This window comes from Cygnus atratus, chromosome Z (assembly GCF_013377495.2).
Source record: "Cygnus atratus isolate AKBS03 ecotype Queensland, Australia chromosome Z, CAtr_DNAZoo_HiC_assembly, whole genome shotgun sequence".
Classification (NCBI taxonomy): Eukaryota; Metazoa; Chordata; class Aves; order Anseriformes; family Anatidae; genus Cygnus; species Cygnus atratus.
Genome location: NC_066396.1, coordinates 80,301,821 through 80,320,198, shown reverse-complemented (window position 1 = coordinate 80,320,198; position 18,378 = coordinate 80,301,821). Strand labels below are relative to the sequence as shown.

At 38.5% G+C, this 18,378-nt stretch overlaps 1 protein-coding gene across 23 annotated transcripts in view; it reads left to right on the top strand.

Moving 5' to 3' along the window:
* The first annotated feature begins 7,886 nt into the window (after positions 1-7,886).
* MEF2C (myocyte enhancer factor 2C) overlaps positions 7,887-18,378 on the top strand; it is a 131,611-nt gene continuing 121,119 nt past the window's right edge. For 17 of the 23 annotated variants that reach the window (XM_035563226.2, XM_035563240.2, XM_035563231.2 and 14 more), the window contains exon 1: positions 12,183-12,737. The gene's annotated coding sequence lies outside the window, so the exon portion shown is untranslated. Of the gene's footprint in view, positions 8,311-8,508; positions 8,608-12,176; positions 12,738-13,060; positions 16,572-17,686; positions 17,771-18,378 lie in introns of those variants that run through there. The other 6 variants (XM_035563228.2, XM_035563234.2, XM_035563233.2 and 3 more) reach the window with 6 other exon arrangements.

Genomic DNA, 18,378 nt, shown 5'->3' with positions numbered 1-18,378 from the left:
CACATGCACATCATAAAAGACAGTAACGGGAGAAAGAAAGGAATCATATGTCAATATACAGTTATACTATTTCTGTAGTGGATATTCCCCATATGTCAAAATAATGATTTATCGGCAATGGACAGACTAAGGTTAGGCCAGAAAATAGTATCTGAAGCCCTTTTAAGCATCCCCTGATTTATTTATTTTTTTAAGCTAGACCACTTGGCATGGGACCAGTAAAACTGACAGGAAACTCCAACCTCTAGAGGTAGAGAAGGCATCTCTTCATTTTGGGAGACAGAAAAAGACCAGCAGAGATCATTTTTGTTTCTGGAACGTGCTGTATGAAAATCATCACAACTTTGTTTGGTACAAGAATATCCTACTCAATCTTAGGATAAGGGACCAATAAAATAAAACATTACTAGGCAAAGTATAAAGTAAACCTCTAAATATCCAAGATACTTTCTTGGATGACGTATGAAAGGGACTGCCTTCAAACTAAACAATGCCTGTAAAAAATTGCTGTTTCGTGCATAACATTTGTAGTATAGAAACTAAATCCCCTAAACAGCCATTAAAACCATGCGCTGTTAAATCAGAAGATTGTAAATAGTAAGGGCAGTTTCTAGAGTTAACTAGACATTGTACGTGCTACACTAACCACGGAAAATACATAACCTTTGCTTTAGAGCCTTTATTTCCATGAACTGTAATCTCATCAGCATTTTACTGTGTTGATTTTAAAGGCTCAGAAACAGTAATTACTGTGAAAAACTCCCGGGTAATTTCAAGAAATCATGAGCAAGTTAGTCTATTCTGCACTGTATTTGGGAAAAAAAAAATAATAATAATAAAATAATAATAAAAATATTTTGTAAAATGAAACTCCAAAACCGAGTATTTTACTTTTCTAGAAAAAGATTGTTTAACGTTGCAAAAGGTGGAGATTACATATTAGGCAATTTAAGCAATCAAATTTAAATGTGTGGCCTTTATTAGTCTTTTTGCTTCTTATTTTTCTCATTGTCAGGGATAAGCATGTTCAATGAAGTTGTAAAATACTTCTATTATTAATAGGAAATACTGAGAGATTTTTTAAAAACAGAAAAAAAAAATTACTTATTTTACTAAAACTTCACTACTATTTCAACTAGAAGCAGAATCAACCCTAAAATACCTGGTATATGTATTTATTTCCATGGCAGATCTTCCCTGTTAACTAAGAGATCAACATCCCATCCGCTCCCAGGTTCTTTTCTGTTGTCTATTTTGTTAACTAGCGTAGTTTATTCTTCAACTATCTTTTTATCTTTTTTATTTTGAAAAGCTACAGTTGAACCCAGCTTTCAACCACGTTTGTTTTTTCCAGTAAATCCAAACTCTAGTGTCAGGAAGATGTCTGTATTAGCTATTCCATAGCGCATGAAAATATAAAACAAGATTTAACCACAAAGCTTTGCAAAAATATGATTTAGTGACTTTATGTTGTGTTCTTCAAAAGTTAATTCAAGTCTTTTCATACCGTGCTGCATGCTATTTTCAAAGCATATTGTGCCTTGTTCTCCTATACTTACACTGGTGAAAACAGGAAACTTTCCACTGAAGGCAATGAAGTTGCACTTAGATAAAAAGATGAAATTGCATGATAGAAATGATAAAAGTAGGCTGAGTTGCCTTAGAACTACTTTGTAAGTCCACACTTAAAACATGAGTATTTTCCATTTTATATTTCTTTTATCAATTTGTGTGTGTAAAGCGTGTGTGTACATATCTATACACTTTACATTTATAACGATTTTGCCCTTTGCAGAGTAAACAAAACCTAATTCTACAAATGTATACGACTTTCTCATGGCCTTTTATTAACTCACTTTTTGTTCAAAAATCCATTGGTAATCATTCTGCACGGCGTCTCCCTGAAAGTCAGAGGTACAGAGGCACATTAGGGAGCAATGGAGAAGGGAACTCTCCTCCTTGCCAGTCCAGGAGCGACGCGAGCAGCCGCTGCCTCCCCTGGCTGCCTCACAAACTCTGAGGCTGCTCCAGCGGCTGCCAGCTGGCTCACCCCTGCACCCTTCTGTGGCCTCTGTGGGACACATGGAGACACCCCCTGCATCCCCATGCCACTCCCCAGGGCTGCTCACAGCTCCTCCCTGCTATCCCATTTCATCCCAGTTCACCCTGCACAGGGTAATGTGGGCTGGCCTTGAAACCTGCCCCTTGTTGAAAAATACAGATGCATAGACCCTTAACTGAGTTTTCTTCTCCAGTGCAAGCAGAGCCAATTTATTTCATGGTTAAATCAGATTTTGTTCCTTTGAAAGCAACTAGCATTATGTAGCAAGTTCTGGAAGTACCATTAAAGAAATTTTCAAAAAAGACAGAAGCACTATGCAACTCTACACACACTGGGTTCTAAATCAAGTTCAATAAATACAGCTTACAAAGATAAACATATAGATTTAAGCTAGGGCATATCAGTTTGCTGGAAGCATGTAAAATAACTGCACAGAATGAGTGAAACAGAAATTACTGCTTTGTTCATTAATATAAATATATATATATGTATAGTAATGCTAGTACTACATACATACTTAAAAGCTGTGCTTGCAGTATATGAAGCTCAACCTAATGTTAATGTACCCAATGTGCTGTACCTTGAAACATGACAGCATCTATCAAGGCAAAAAATTAAAAAGTGATTAGTATAATACCCAGCAGTTAACCAGTAATTCAGCAAAACAAACCTTTCTGTATTTGTTCTTAACTAAAAAAAAAAAAAAAAAAAATGCTCTCCCCCAGTAATTTTTCTCTCTCTCTCTACTTTCTTTCATTGCTATACCAACAATAATACAAAAGTATACAAAATCAATGGTTCGTATGATTTGTGCTATAGGTATGTGCAGCATTCTCCTTTTTTTTGCCTTTGCTGTCTTATGTGCTGGCATAAGACAGCAAAAGAAAGTGTATCCAATATAAGTATACACAAATAGCCTTTTCCCCAGTATCGGTCCATCTCCTGTGTTTGAAATTATGTAGAAAAATGTTTGGTAACAACAAATTAATATCATGCGCAATAATTATAAAAGCTAATGAAGAGTCTATAAATGCTGAGAAAAATAGAAGAGGTTGTGAAATAATCTCCTTGCGTACTGGGAGATAGTCCCTACCCATGGAATGACATGGCTACCCATTTAATTATGTGTCCTTGCACTGTCTGACTTCATTAGCCACTCACTCTTCAACCACTATGCTTTTGATAGCATTTAGATCTCAGGCACACACAACCTCACTGAAATGAGATTTTGATTTGTATTCTGGCCAAGAAACATGAGGGAACAGTTTCCCACTTTGAGCAAAGAAGCATTTGTCCCTCCATTCCTGAGAGAAACTATTCTGCAAATCATTTGAGAAGTGCTGGGTTTGATCCACAAAAAGGATGCAGGAACTACTCATTGAATCTCACTTCAATCCAGAAATTCTTAATCTGTCTATCCTGCTTAGTGATAGTCCTGCTGAAAGTATTTACACCCACATGCCCTTTTCCCCATCTTCACTGCTTCTAAATACCTGGACCCCCCAAAGAACCTCCACTCTCATTTATATATAAAAAAAAAACCTCCTAATTCCCTTCCAAACACACTCATATTTTCCAGGCCTTACTCCTTATCTGTGTCACCACCAAAAGGACAACAAAGTCATGTCTGGAGGTACTGGAGAAAAGGGGCCATACAGGCTCCTGTAGATACCAAGCATAAGGACAACAGCTTGTGCCACCAGAATGGAAACATTTAACTTTTTATTAAGAGTTCAACAATGGAGGAGGGTAGTGACACAGCTGATGGGTCAGTTCAAAAGATTTCAATATATATATATGACTGGAAATTAACTGACTAATTAAAAAATCGAAGGACGTTGACTCTATATGGTCTGTACTTGGCTGACAAATACAGCAACCCCCAAGTTCAGAAATTTTCTCGATTTAGTAGCTAGGTTTCCTCTCCTTTAACCATGTCAGTGTAGCTGCCCATAAAATTATTGTTGAAACCAGGTGTAGCTGGGCTGATTGGCATAGGCTTGCAGAACATAACAGGCCAGAACTGGGAACTTAAACCTGTCCATATCATCCAGGAGCTGTGCAGGGATGCTCAAACTAGATCATGTGACAGCAACAATAACTTCAGATGAAATACATCTAAACCAAAGTACATATCCAAACACGACCTCTGAGGCTTAGTTTCCTTTTAACCTCAGTATTTAAAGTGCTTCCATGGGAAGAGTTATAACCAATGACATCACAGCTAGAGGCTCATGGAAGTTTTAATATAGACTAACACAAGTGGCACAAGCACATCTAAAGGTTGACCCAATTATTGTGCAATTACATTTTACAGCCATGGAGGTTACAAGTTATTCCTCACATATCAACAAGAGCTGTCAACTTTCAAATGGTCTCTCTAAAACAACTAATAAAATTTCATATTAATTACTGTTTTGATAATAGAAATATTCGTATTACAGCAGCACTTAGAAAACGCTTAGAAGATGCATTTATAGACCAACTCTTGCGTCTGGAGCTGCTCAAATGCAAAACAAAAACAGGAACTTAGTAGTGAGGACTTTTACAAGCAAAATAAAAAGTGTATTTTCTCAAAATATCCACAAACTAACATATTACCTCTTGATATCTGCGTTATCTTTATTACCTCATTCCATACACTAATCTATTGCTTTTCTGTGCTATACTCAATTTGTGCTGCAAATATCATACAGCATACTCTGTTAAAACAGACAGGATGATTGACCTTTTAAATTTGCATATCATTTACTCAAGCTTCAGTTACAGAAAGCGGTAAGCAATTTGCAATAGATGCAAATTCTCAGAGAAACGTCCAAAAATCTGGGTGCTTATTTGAAATATATCTCAGTCTACTCTAGACAACTCCTGAGAATTTTGCTTCTCAAAAAAATAAAATATATATATGTTATTTTTTTAAAAAGGCATTTCCTCTTCTAGCTAGGAATGCCATAACAGCAGCCTTTCTTGTGGTATGTTGGAATCTGCATCTGAAGCCAGGACGAAGAACCATAGTGGCCTTCAGCAACAGGAGATGGAGTTGACCACTGTTTTCCTATACTTAGAACAGGTTTGATTTGAATTTTGTTTGAATTGTGGCTAGGGGGCCTATCCAAAACAAATCTCTACTTTGCTTGGCCCTCAAAATTATCATGAATTTCATTGTCTACACAGATGCAGATGCTGATCTAATTTGTAGCAGCTGCAGAATACTTAATTAAGCATTTTCTAGCCATCTATGGCTGTCTGCTTCTGTATCGCATCATCATGCAGTGCCAGATAGACAAATGCTTGAGTATCACACAATTAGTAAGGGGGTGCAATCATATTTTTTGTTTTGGGTTGGGGGATTTTTGGCAAAATACCTGAAAATATCACAATACCTTAGGCAAAACCATTTCATGAAAGGATAGGGAATACACAGCTGAAAAAAAAAAAAAATCCTTCCCCCCACCCTGTTTCCCAAAATGAAGGGAGATCAAAGGAAGATTCTATGTATTCCACTGGGGGCAATCACGTGGGCAAATAAATGTGGTAGTAGGAACGAAAAAAAGGCAGTTACAACCATTTCTTACAATGCTAGTTCTGAAGCTTATTTTTCAGGAACCTTTCTTCTTAGAGAGAGGTAGGGGGAACTGTCCTAGCAGAAACTTCTTTTAACTCAGCTAATGGTGAAGAGGTTTAAACCATCTACTACCGCATATATTAAAAATGAAACACAAATTTATCTTCCAGTTCATCAAGCCTAGAGGTTGAGTGTGATACCAAAAGATAGATGGGGAAGTTTAGCAATAGGGACTCTTGGTGTCCTTTGCAGTTGGCAGCAACCTACCTGATCCCAACAGCACATTAAAGCATCCGACAGCTGCTCCAGGTCCATCTCTGTTTGGTTCAGGACAAAGACCCACCAAAGCACGGCACGTCTCCTTGGTGTACCGTTTGCCTTTAGCGACAGCAAGGATACTGCATCTCTTGGTGGGGGAGGCTTTTTCCTAATCTAGGTAGACTTCAGTCACAGTTGTATTAAACCATATGAATTACATTCCCACCAAATGTCTTGTTAAAAAAAAAAAAAAATCTAATGTTTCTGAGGCATATGAAGATGCAGAATAATCAGACTGATGAACAGCAGTTCATGCAAAGTGACAACATTTCCAAAATTGTTCTTCAAATACATTCCTGTACTTAAACCCTATTAAAATGGGGAAGTGATTCCAAATTTCCACTCTAAGCTCATATTTAAACTATTTTTATATTTTTGCTTAGGAAAAAAGCCCATTTAGCTTGAAATTTCACCTAATTAACTTTATGTCAGAAGATATTTCTGAAAAAAAAAAATAAAAGTTGAAACTTGTTACTGAGCTTTTTGGTTTGCCTGAGACAAAAGTTTTGCTCGCCTACGTCTGGCTAACACTGAAGAACTTCAAGACGCTTGATACATTTCTTCCATGCAAGTCTAGACTCACATTTTTGGAGTCCCTAACAGGGGAAAGGTTAGTAGGTTAAATTCTTCCTTTAGCTACACTTAAGTAAGCTCATCGACTACAACTGTTGTCCCCCTAAAATACATATGTATATATATAAACTTTATACATTTGGTGGAATGCTGTCATAGGATGATGAGAACATTTGAATACCTTACAGAGAGGCAGTGCCCGGTACAGGAATTGGAGTTCCATCGTTTCCAAAGATTAAGTCTGAGGCAGGAATAGGATCTGGGTGACTGCTGATGTGGGCCTGAGCTTCCATTTTAGGGTCTCATCTAAAACCCATCAGCATGCATTGGATTTCAACAGACTTCAGGGGAGTTTGGATCTGGTGCGTAAGCCCTACAGCATCCCAGTTCCACATAAAACACTATATTTAACTTTTCCATAAAGTTGTTAACTCCTTTGGATGCAAATACAGCCTCATTTTCAAAGAAGTGACATGCCTTAAGCCTATTTCTAAAAAGTATGTGTGGCAAACTGAAAGACTGGCTATCACTAGCTCCAGATCTCTGCTGTCCAATATTAGTCTGTGTTGTCATTCACAATGTAATAATGCTATTTTTACACTTTCAGGACAATTTTAGTAATATCTAATCTTTGAAAGAAAGTGTATTTGTCTACAAAGAAGTTTCCCTTTATCTCTAGTTTTAAAACACTGTTAAAAAAGAAACAAAGCAAACACTACAGTAAAAAATTCACAGATAAAAATAATCTTTGGACAACTGTTTGTGAGGTAGTTAAAGGACAATATCAACTGGCAAGCTACAGCCTCAGAAACTGCCTTTTGTAATAATGAAACACTTCAGATTATTAGAACTGGATCAATTTAACAAAACAAATGATCCCCCTTTTCATTGTTGACTTAGTGCATTTGGCAGCCTTTTCCCCTCTGCAATCAGTCTCTTCCCCACTAAGGCCCTTGAAAATACCATCAAGGGGAAAATGCCACGAAAACAAATCCCGCTTTTCGTAAAAAGGGGGAATTTGAAAAAAAAAAAAAAAAAAACTTTCGGACAGCCTGGGAAGTCATAGATAATGAGATAATGATGCTGATGAGGCCACCTCCAAGCTCCCCACAGAGGCCAGCAGTTTTACTCCAGGGTAAAATAAGGGGTGCAAGGGCCAGGGAGCCTTCCAGGATCAGAAATGCACATGTACACACTCGCACAGACACACACAGACACACACAGACAGACAGACACACAGACACAGACACACAGACACACACACACACACAGCACGGCGCCCTCCGGCGGGGCAGCGGGGACCCAGCACCGCCTCCTCGCTCATTAGGAGGGTAAATAAACGCCCAGCTTTAGGAGGATACCGGCCAAACGCGCCCAGGGGACTGGGATGGGGTGGGAACGCGGCCGCCGCTGCCTCGATGCGCGCCGTGGAGCCGAGTGTTTGCTGCGGGCTCAGGCGCCCCCCTGCCCGCACGCAATCACACCCACGTTGTCCAAAAACGGGCGTTTCTGTTGAAAAGCCACCGTTGGGGTGCCGGGTGTTGCGTTCCCGCAGGGGGTACGTTGTGGGTCAGCGGCACAGCACGCAGCTGTGGGTAACAGGGAAGGAATTAATAGCCTGCGCTTTAACATCTCGGCGTGTTTTCAATTGGCCTTTATTAAACAATGGGACAACTACTTCTTTTCAAAGTGTACATCAGCGCATAAATTATTGTCTAAGTACCTGCTGGAGGATTAGTAGGGTCCAAGATCAATGCTTTCGTAATCTTATGAGTAGCGGAGCATCCCTGAGGTAGGATTCAGATGGAGTTTATGACAGCTGAAAACTTCAAGTTACTTACAAGTGATACTCCTTTTAGTCCTAAGTGCACATCGGTAAAGGCTCATATTCTTTTTATAGAAATTGTTTCATAAGTCTGTTTAAATATATTTAAGTACTATGGGTTTGCATTTTAATAATACACTACTTTTGTGCTTTTAAACATCCAAGGTGCCGAACACAAATTGTAAACTGTGAAGTAACTACTATGGAAAAGATTAAGTAAAGCATTGGAGGCGGATGATTTTGACAATAAAGAGGGTGTATGTGGTGAGTGTTTAATATTTATTGCATTTGATATTACAAAATACTATTTATTGTTTTCAGATTTAATGTTAAAAGCAAAGCCTGGAGAGCAAGCTCTGCTGTATTATGTTCTTACAGGTACACCTGTGACAAAGGCTTTCTGTAATCATTGCTTGATGTATACAACACCATTTTAGTAATGGCATGCCATTTTATTTAAAGTTCATGTGTCAGCTGTGTCTACCTTGCAAATATTTTTTGCAATTAGATGATTTTGCAAAGAAACATGTACGTTTCAGCTCTGTACCGTGGTTTGCAAAGCATTTAAATTGTGCTCCTGGAATATGTATCCTTGAAATTATCCGAGTTTATATCTTTTGTTCATTATAAAAGAGTATGGATTGAGGGAATATTCTGAATGAACGAAGAACAAATACAGTACTGTTGAATAATCTTGTGGGGTAGATTAATCTATAGCTTCAATTTCTCTCAGGGTGGGTTGCTGTGGCAACCGCCCCAGCTCACTTTAAAATAATTTTGTAAAGCTCACTTCAAGCGCTGCACCCAGCGTGGGCCAAGTTTAAAAGCAGCCAGACATGGGAAGAAGTGTTATACTGTGTTGCTCTTACAAGATAGGGAGGTGGTGGAAGAGAGCGAGGCGTGGAGTGGAGTGGGGTTGAGCAGAACTGTAAACGGAAAATAGAAACCAAGCCACCCCAGGGTTAGGATGCAAAGGAGGTGGATCATTTCATAGTAACCTTACCTCTTTTCAGTTTAAACGCCATTAAAAGATGTTAGCTGGCAATCTCATTTCTCCTAAGGGAAAGGTATGTTCAGCAGCCACAAAAGAACAAAAATGGACTTTGATAATCATCTTCAAAGGAGTGTTTTCTAAGCCCACCTTGAGATAATCATACTTGTAAAGGAAAGAGATACTTGGGCTCATTTCACTCTTTGATAAGACTTTGGAGGTCTGATTTTATAATTATTGCATTTTGACTGATGTGTCGTTGTTTAAGACAGTGAATGCCTCAGGTGGTGGATTGAGGGGAAAAAAAAATTGTCAGCAGACCTACACACAACCTGTCAACAGCAGAAAGAGTGGATTTGAGTCTCCTGCCAGAAATCTGAAAAGGATGCATTTGTGGAGCATCAGTACAAGTATAGACACCAGAACAAAGGTTTTTCACTGTTTGAAATTACTCCAGATTTTAAAATTAAATACAGCAAAATAGAAAAAAAAATCCTAAATACTTCAAAAGACATTGCACAAATTTATGTCTTATCTAACCCTGATATGAGTGAGAAAGCACGATCCCTTTCCTGATATCTGTTTGTCCATCTAGCATCTGAGCCCTGTTTTAAAAATCGAGGTGTCCTTTACATGCATTTGATGAATTGTACTCATGACAAAAACTTGGCACGGCTTAAAGATATTCCCAATATGTGAAGGTCACAACTATTTAAAGATAAAGCCACCAGTGCCCACATGGAGGTGTAGTAAATGTGCTAAGCTGCTGTATATTTTATTTTCTGAAATACTTGCCTACTCTGATAATTGCTTTCAGGACATGATAGTACTCAAGTTCTGTCTTGCCACTTGAAGGGCTGTGTTATCAACTAGCCAGAAACCTGAAAACTTACATATCCTGCACAAAATAAAGCAGATGACAGTCATTTTCAATTAGAGCACAAAAGTGTGAAGTCTTAACACAGTTTTCTATTTTTGCCGCTCAGAAAATATGAATATTACTGTAAAGTTGGGTGCCATGCCGGGAGACCAAAATTGCCTGCAGAAGAGGCATAGCAAGGCGATGTAACCCGTGTAACTATTCCATATTCCTCTTCTGCTGTGCTTCATACCAGACCTGTGGCTGAGAAAGTTTAAATTCCCCAGTGTTACTTCAGCTCCACTGCTGACCCTGCCATGCTTCTGTGCCTCTCACCTCCGTACGCAAGGCGTTTGGCTGATGTCTGGCTGCCTGGTGGGTGGTTCAAGGAACATCGGCACTGCTCTTGTGGGTTATTTTATGCCACGTAACTGTCTGCCGGTTAAGAGTTGTCCATTCTCCATGTCTAAATCTCCTCAGGAGATTTAGGGCACCATGAGACCTGTAGTCAGTGGAGGTCAGGTCTCCAGGGATCTGAGCTGAGAACGATCGCAGAGTGCTTGTTAGAGCTTTGTTTTGCTCTGCCCGTGCTTTGCGCATCCGTGTTTTAAGAAGTACAGTAGAATTTAGAAGACATTTATTCACTGTCAAATATGGAGCTTCCAAAGTAGGTCAGTGGCCCAATGAGATGTTTATAGGGGAAAACACTGCAAGATGAAGAACTTGTATTAAAACAAACCAAACATATATTTATCACTGCTGTTTGAATTCAGTGTTTTACTTTTATCATGCATGCTGTTCCTATTTCCAGTACTGTAATCTATCATAAAAATAATGGTCTGTGCCTTTATAAACTCCCCTGCTGCTCTCATAGGGTTGTAGAAGTTGGCTATCTACATGAAAATAAAAGCAAGTATCTGCAAAGTCCAGTTTTACTCACAAAGTATTACACACGCCTGATTTGGATTCAAGCTCACATACAGCACAGCCCTGGTTTTAAGACCAAATGCACCTATATTAAAAAAAAACGTCCTGCCCTTTTATACGGTGTGCACGGCCGTGGATCAGTCTGAGCAGAGACCATCCCGAGAGCCGGCTGTGATTCGGGCCGGGGCACGGGGGGCGAGCGGGGTTTTAAGGCTGCGGGATGCTGCCCCAAACTTCGGCAACGCTTCAGCTCCGCGCCCGGGGGTCCGGTCCCCAGCGGCCGTGTGCGGAGCCCAAGGAGTTTTGTGTGGCTTTGCAGACAGAGGGCTCCGGAGAAGGAGCCCCCGCAGGCAAGGAGCAGGGGACGGGACACGAAGCGCAGCGGGTGCGCAAAGCGGCGTCCCCGGGGCGCTGTAGGAGCCGGCTGGTGACAGCGGCGATGGATGAGGCTCTGCTGCCCCCCCGACAGCGCCGTCCCCTCCCGAAAAGCTCTCCGCCGGCCTCGCACCACTGTCCCTGCCCGCTCGCAGGGCTCGGACGTGCCGGGGGGGTTTGTTGCCAGCCCCTCGCCTGGCTCGCCGCAAACTCGGCGTGCGCAGCGTTTGCGCTGCCGCTGTCGGAGCGGCCCCGGGATGTGTTTTTCCCCCCCTGGTTCCTCGCAGAGATCTGCGCCCTCACGCTACTGTACCTCGCCAGAAGGGGGAAAATATGCACCGGCTCGCCGCGTTGTCGTGGCGCGGTATAATAAAGGATTGTCATTAGGTTTGCGTGTGGCATATGCCATTACCCCCACCGTAAAACTAAAATTAGCAAAATGTCAGGAATGGAAAGATTGATTCGCCCAAGATGCAATTATCATTTAAAAAGTGCTTGATTGAGGTGCTGATGTTCAGTGATTTATTCTGCATACCATATACATAATTAAAGTAGTGTAGTGGAGTAATTTATCAATCTAGTTTAGACTAGAGGGGCAAGGAAAGGAGCTGCTGCCGCTGCTCTATGTTTGTTTTATTAAAACGCTTTCGGGATCTGATCCCGCCCCCTTTTTGCAAGAGTGAAACTGATTATTTCTCCAGCTCGGGAGGAGAGAGTCATTCGTTTGGGATTGTGGGAGAGAGAGAGAAATAGAGACGCGGAGAAGGAAAAGAAAAGGGAGGAAGAGGGAGAGAAGCAGACAAGGACAGACACCTCGTCAGGCGTGTAGTTTGAATCCCTTCCTTGCCTCCCCCTTCCCCTCCGCGATGTTACAAAGGCTGTGAGCTGCTCGGCTTTTCCCATTCGCCTGCTGTCACTTCCTTCCTGGACGCTCTCGGGACGAGTCCGGTTACTTTTAATCCGACCAGCAGCTCAGCCACTTTCTCCTCCTCCACGCTGCACACACGCACACACGCGCGCACACGCACACGCGCACACACACACACACACACACCCCAGACGTCTTCTGGCTGCTTATTGGATTGACTTTGAAGGTTGTGTGTGTGATTCAAGGAGGCTGCATGTTGAACCAGGTGGCGAATATTTAAGGCTGGAAGAAGTAAGGGGATTTTTGCTTTTTCCTATGAAAGGAAAATATCTCCAGGACTAGTCTGATCACCCAAACAGCTAAATGTTTATCATGTAAGTACATGTGAAATTCAGCGTTGGAATAAAATAGAGTGGGCATAGGGCAGAAGCCCTACGTACGTTTGCTGTTGCCTTTGAAGAACGTGTCAGTCAGTGCATGCGAACTGGGACTGAGGTTGCCTGCAGACTTTCTGAGAGTATGATTTTTCTGTCAATTGCTTACAAGTAACTTTTCAGACAAGTAACGTAGTTAAATCACTAGCTATTCAAATTACTGCAGACTTGTCTTTGTCCGTGTCATAACTTTGATTAAGTTAGTTTATGTTGTTTGTATGTTTGATACTGTGAAGTGTTTGAAGCTTGTTTTGTTTTAATAGTTCACCAAATGCTATGACCTTGCAGTGCTTGCACCCTGGCTTTTCAGACTAAGGAAACAATCCAGTTTGAGGGAAACGCTCTTGAACTTCATTGAATCATAGGCTCTTCAGTTCTTGAGTTTAGGTAATGGATGCTTGCAACTGTTTAACTTTGTGCATCTTTCCTGTGAGTACTTAAGTTTGAGATGGAGAGACCCCTTGCATCGATGTGGGAACTTAAGTCATAGGCAACGAACCTCTTTGGGAATAGTATGTTTTAGTCTTTACATAGTACTTTCAGTAATCCTTATATTTTTGAATACAAGAGGGTCACAAAACTAGCTATGTTAGTTGATGTACAGTTACTTATAGGCTAAGATAAAGTTTAATGTAAATGAGAGACTTGTAAGACTGTTGGTGCGTTATGTAACTGTAATACTTAGCATTTTCCATGAAACTTAGTGTGACCTTCTGTCAGCCTGAAAAGCAAAACAAGTATAAACTAATCATTACTTTTTTCAAGGAAAAAAAAAATCCAAACAAAACTTAATGAATTATTGTGGGAACCTAAGCATTGTCTGTTATAGAAGAGTTAGAAGAGTTCTATTTTCTTTATTGTTTGTAATTATTATTATTAGCAAATACCTGTATCCTAAAATCAAATAGTGTTATACACAACTTAAGAAAAAAGATTTAAGAGAATTAGCAGAGAAATACACTTTGCCTATGTTTTACTGGTGATCAGAAAATAATTGTCTTGACACAGAATGCATTTTCCTAGCACATATGCGACGATGAGCTTAATGGCAAATGTCCTAGTTTCATATTTTTACTTTAAAAGAACTACAAGACGGATGATAAACCAAATATTTTAGATGCAAATGTGACTAGTTTTCTTTTTTACTGGCATTTTCCAGGGTATTGTGGTTGAAAACTGGTGTTAATATAGAGTATAATAACTCTGATCCCTAGAGGCTTGGCAGGGCATGGAAATAAAACCACCTGTGAACCGGTTTTAACCTCTGTATTACACACTGACTTCCAGTTCAAACACTAAGGCAATTGGCCACTTTGGGATTCGTTATTTCGTAAACTATTTTTGTTGCATGATTTTAGGACCCTAACCCCAAGTCAGAAAAAAATAATCACAAGAGTTTCTGCCCTTACCAATTTTATTAAAACCCCTATTATATTATTCTTTCTATATAAATGAATACATAGTTCATATTGGGTCTAATACTGAAGTCTCTGCTAATTCCTAAGTCCCTTTGGAAGTAATGGAAAATTTCTTTGGGGACGAATTTGAGTGAATGGCACTTAATTTGGGGTTTCCATGTTCCTCATAGTACACATCCTTTTAGTTTAAAAACTTGTTTTTATATATATTTACTGATATACCTTACATAGCTAGTATCAGAAGCTAATTTGGGGACCTGACTATGAAAACCTTTCCTGCAAAAAGTACTTAACACAGCTTGTCCCACTGATGATGCTGAAACAACTCGTGTGAAAATGAAGAAGTCACATAAAAAATAATTTGCAGGGTCAGGTCCCTAAAATACTTAAAACTCTTGCCTGTCCCATAGCTCTCTTTGGAAAAAGGTGAAAAGAATGCCACTTTTGATGTCCTATAAATGAATCTGGGAATCAGATATGTTTGTATCCTCTTAAGTTTACTTGACCAAGAAAAAAAGAAACTTAGTCTTAAGAGCCTTATAGAAACTGCTTTTAAATGATGTGTGTGAGATTAAATATTTTAGAATTATGTTTCTCAGCTTCTAATATTGGAGTGTCAAAAGAAAATTCACATGAATACTTTCCTACTGTGAATTTTCTTTAATGACAGGGTCAGAAAAATGTTCTTGAAATTTTAAATTTTTTTAATACCTCTCTTTATTTGTATGCCTGCAACATGTATATTTAAAAAAACAGATACAGATACTTATCTTAAACAGCTGTGCTTTCTAAGACATCTAAAGCATTGCAGACAAAGAAAATGAAGCTTTCTTAAGCTTTTTCCAAAAGTTTACCTCTGAAAGATTTTGATAACTCATTATTTAGTAGATAAATGTATCTTTATAGAAGCTTAGGAATTAAACAACAGTTATGAATTGAATACTTCTGCCATCTTCATTTATTTTAATTTTACTTTTCTCAGTCGCAGGTTAATTTCTTGTTCAGCAAAATAGTTCAGTTCATCTTCAGAGACAGCTAAGTAGTATTTCTACATCTCATTGAGCTAGCAGTCATGAGCAAGTATTAGGTGTTTGAAAGAACAAGCTTTTTTTTTTTTTTTTTTTGATATGTATACTCCATTTTTACCTGTTGGACATCATTATTCTAAATTACACACATTATCCAAAAATCATATATAATGTGATGGTGTTCTTTTGAAAACACAGATTATAAAGATGAGCATATATAGATGTTGTATAATTTCAAGTTTATACTCTCTCCCTCAGCATTTTGAAGAATAAGCAAAGCAGTTATATTTGTGATGTATTTTGAGCTTTTAAAATCTTGCTATTTGATTTCAACAGGGAAATTTTTCTATGCCCATACTTAGGCTCTGTAGCAACTTAGACATAATATGCAAAAAATTATCTGTGTAATTGCAAACAGCTAGAAGACTTTAGCCTTAAGAGTAAGGATAGTATGCTGGTATTTGAAAAGTCTTAAAATACAGTTTTGCATCTTATTTCAGAAGCAAAACAGGCTTAGAAGAACAATTCAGGTTTCTTGCACTGGTTGTGCAAAAGAAAAACTGTAAAAAAAAATCCTGATTTTCTGTTTTCCTTAAGTATAGGAATTGTTTTGGTCTTGTGTCCAGCTTTAAGGTAATTTTCTCAGAACTGGTGCTCAATGTTACATGTGGACAGGTGATTAAAAGCTACCGTCTTTAGTCCTCCACCTTAATCTCACCCTCTCATTGACTGCAGTTCAGTAGAGCTTGTCTATTCACTGGGATCTGTCATCTTTAGGAAATCAGACCAGCTTATAGAGGCGATTCACAAAACCAACAGTGACAACAAAGTCTTATGTGCCTTACAAAAGAAGGATTAGGCAGTTCACATGTCATTTTGGTTGGGCAGAGATAAAGGCTGATTGCTGCAGCATGGCAAGACACACTTCAATTTCAATTGATTATTCTATAAGACAACTATAACTCTCTTGCTTAGTCATTGTTAATGCAATTTGAAGGAAGGAAAATTCAGTTTTGACCTTACTGGTTTTATATTACTTGATCCTAAAAGGTATAGCCACTTGTGGCATTGTTACACGAAATTTTAAAAGCGCTATTTATTCACTGCTCTGAGGAAATACAATGTAGGAGATGATTGTCCTGGGATTTTTAAAATCATTTTTGCCTAGATGATATCTTGAAATAGCAATTAAAAGTTCTTAAAGTGCCTGGGACTACACTAAATTCACAGCATTTACCCTATTAAGAGCTTACATGCAGAGGAGAGTACGTACAAGATGTCAGTTCTTTGCAGATTTACCAAAAAGTATAATATTGAGGAACATACAAGTAAGTCATCTTACTTTGTTTATTCTGTTATTTTTTAAATATTGAAGTAAAACTATACTTTGTGTTGCACATGTGAACACAGTAGGTTGGTTTGAAAACAGTTAAGAAATAAAATGTTGTCCCTGTATTATTAACTATGTCTGTGATATGTCTGTGAGAACAGAGAGTTTTGGCTATTTGCATAATTTAATTATAATGTACAGCCTTTAGCATTTGGACATATGAAACTTGCAAGCTGATTACTTCTATGTTAATTTCTTACCATTTAAAAAAAAAAAAAACTCTTTTTTTACCCAACTGATGCCTCCTAGTGTTTCACATAATAAAACACTAATGAGTCAACCATAAATGTAAACATTTTTTCATTGCCTTTATCTTATGCGATACATAAAATTAATATTTATGCATTTAATTTTGTATGTGTTATTATAATCAGACAGGAAACTCCTGTAAATTGAGATGTTTCATCTTAATGGACACTGAAAGCACATTTTTATTTTCCTTGATTCTTGCTTTGTCTAGCTGTGGATTATATCATACGTGAGAGTAAATTTTCCTTTTCTCCTTTTGTTTCCCATATGCATTACAGTAACTTCTCAACAACCATATTATGGGGCTCAAATGGAAATTTAAACAGTTTTCGTAGGGTAATGTTTCCAAAAGTAAGCCCCTGGTAATAGGCAATAACTGCAGTTATAGAAATGTTCGAAATATCCTGAAGTACCTCGCAGCCAAATAAAGTGGAAAAGAAAAAAGACCAGTCTGAGACATGTTTGCTTAATACAGTCCTTAAAGAATTGTTAAGTTGTCACGTTTTGTAATTGTTCCTGGTTATTTCAATGTTGTATTAGAAAGAAAACTGTATTAGGCCAGTTTCACAGTCTGCGAAGTGCTCACTTTATAGTTCTGTTTGTGGATGCGGATGACCAGTACCTTTGAAAAGGAATTCATGTGTGTAAAACATTGAAACAGAGCTTGGAGTGGTAAAGACTGAAATACAGTGTCCTTTTCTTACAAGTTTAGTCTGGCCGTATAACTTATGAATACCTGAAAAAAACATTCAATTATATTAGATTTATATCATACAACAGTATCATATTCTATTTCTTTGACAGGAGGGTATAATTTTCAAAAAGTTACCCAGCATCAGTGTGACAAAATAAAACTTATGGGGCCCAGCTGTATATTTGAACTGTCAGGTACGGTCTTACAATGATAAAGCAGCAGCTAAAGCTGAGAACACTTCAGCACATTTTAATGTCATGCAGTTTTATGTAAAGTATGAGATCAGTTTAATGATGACATTCGAAATACAGCCTGTTATTCTAAGAATTTCAGGAAAAGCTGTGAATTTGCTAGATACTTGTTCTACTAAGCAAGTTTCAAAGAGAAGGAAAGTGATTTTGCCATCAAAAAACGTAAGTTTATGTGTTAATACAGGTAATGAAAATTTGTGTCTTCTCGATGAACATGTGGTAGAGGTAGGTGCCTGCGGCACCTAACTTCAGTGAATAACTAATTATTATAACTAGCAATTCACTAACTAGTGAGTACGGCAAGTTAAATTTAGACATGCAGAATCAGTATTATTTTTAAAATATATAAAAAATGTAGTTTTTAGGGTTATGTTCTGCCATCAACCATGTTTGTATTACATTGTTTCCACATAAGTTTTAAATTGCAAAGAGGCAATTCTGGGATCTGCCAGTAAACACTGAATAGTGTCCTAGCCTTTAAAGTTCCATGTATCTTGAAAATATTTCAAAGTATGAAAAAGGCATCTATTATTCAGCAAGGAAAGTTAAAA